Source organism: Oryctolagus cuniculus, chromosome 2 (genome assembly GCF_051225735.1).
Source record: "Oryctolagus cuniculus isolate XC-2025 breed Fujian yellow rabbit chromosome 2, ASM5122573v1, whole genome shotgun sequence".
NCBI classification, from domain to species: Eukaryota; Metazoa; Chordata; class Mammalia; order Lagomorpha; family Leporidae; genus Oryctolagus; species Oryctolagus cuniculus.
In genome coordinates, this window is record NC_142868.1 from 100,162,261 (window position 1) to 100,164,186 (window position 1,926).

Consider the following 1,926-nt stretch of genomic DNA (forward strand, 5'->3'; position numbering starts at 1 on the left):
CCCATGGGAGACCAGGAGAAGCACCTGGCTCCTGCCTTCGGATCAGCGTGGTGCGCCAGCCGTGGCAGCCATTGGAGGGTGAACCAACAGCAAAAGAAGACCTTTCTCTCTGTCTCTCTCTCTCTCACTGTCCACTCTGCCTGTCAAAAAAAATAATCATCTGTAGTTTTCTTTATTGTTGTTTCTTTGGTTTTTGTCTTTAATGTAAGTCCAACCTCATAGAGTAAGTTTAGAGTGGTTCACTCCCTATCTTCAGTAGTTTAAGATGAATTGGTGCAAGTTCGTCCTTAAAATTTGGTAGAATTCAACAGCAAAGCCACGAATTTCTGAGCTTCTCTTTGTAAGAAGACTCTATTGCTGACTCAATCCCAACCTTGCTTATTGGTCTACTCAGATTTACAATGTCTTCATACATCAATCTTGGTGTATATTTCATAGAGAACTGATAGAGTAGAGCTAATCTAAGTAAAAATGGTGGGGAGTTAGAGAAATTGATTGCTTGCTTTGATCAATTCACATTGTTTTTATGCATTGAAATATTTGGTTGTGTCCCATAAAGGTGTATAATTCAATACAAATTTTGATTAAAAAGATTTTTTTTTGTGATTTTTATGAGAAGCAATGAACATGCCAGGGTGAGTAGGGTATGGAGGCTTAGGATAGGCTTCTTTGAATAAGTTCCATGTAAGTCTAGAGTGTAGAGGCTAGATATCCCTGGTGTTCTTTCACCTAGATTTGTAGTGATTTAGCAGAGGAATGGTGGACTAAAACATGAAAGCCCCATACAGAAGGTAGTTTGTGCTGTGGGCTCTGAATTGTTGAGTTTGCCTAGAAAGCTGCACTCACAGGCTAGTCCTTTGCCATCTCAATGAATCAACTAATCCTGAAAACAGATCTTTCCTGGGCAGCAAGGTCTCAGATATTAACTTATGGCTTCAGTTCATCCATTTCATGTAAGGTGTCATCATTGCAGAAATGCATTCATCATATTACTTTATATTATTCATTTCCCCATCTGTAGGAATGTTATCTCTTTCACTTTCCAATATTGTTAAATTATGTCAATTATGTCTTTTCCTCATCAGTTTCACTGTGCTGTGATCTATTTATTGATCTTCTTAAGAGCAGATTTTCATATCATTAGTTTTCTACACCATTTTTCTGTTTTATATTTCATTAGTTTGCACAATGATACATAAGATTTCCTTTCTCCTAATTATATTGTGCTTGTTTTCCTCATTATAGTTTAAGATCGAAGAACATATTTTCAATTTTAAAACATTGATATTTTTCAAGGTAATTGAATTAAAAATTTGATCTTGAATGAAAAAAATCTTTCAGTGAAAGTTAATCATCATCGCTTCTCAGCCTTTTGGCTAAAATCAAGTGTAGTATCTGTTATTATCAGAAAGTTAATCAACAACATGCCCAGTTTAATTTTACATCACAGAAATTTACATCACAAAATTAAGTCTTGATGTTTTTGGTAGCTTTCATGTTGGGAATGGTTAACAGCCAATTATACCATTCTTATAATCCAATTCTGGCAATAATTTTTGTTCTGTTTCTAATTTTGGGTGATTATTTTTATTATTCTTGATGTATGAGAGATATAATTTGGCACAGCCACCTAATGTACAAGTTTCACTTAGAGAACTAAGTATACATTTTTAAAAATACCATTCTCCTGTTTGACTATGAAAAGTATCAATATGTTATATATTATGGAATATACTTGTGCTTCAGGAAAAATAATGTGTCTTATAGTAAAATTGAGTAAATTTGTTCTTGGCTCAAAGATTACATGTCACTCTGGATGAGTGTGTAGATATTCCCAATTTCTGTTTGTATTTTGACTTCATTCCCTTCATCCCCAGTGCCATATCGTCAGGTACTCTACATCTTGGTCTTCCAGAATGGCACCTG

General features: G+C 34.8%; 1 pseudogene; it reads left to right on the top strand.

Moving 5' to 3' along the window:
- Positions 1–1,356: 1,356 nt before the first annotated feature.
- LOC127488238 (U2 spliceosomal RNA) lies at positions 1,357–1,525 on the top strand (annotated as a pseudogene).
- Positions 1,526–1,926: the final 401 nt, after the last annotated feature.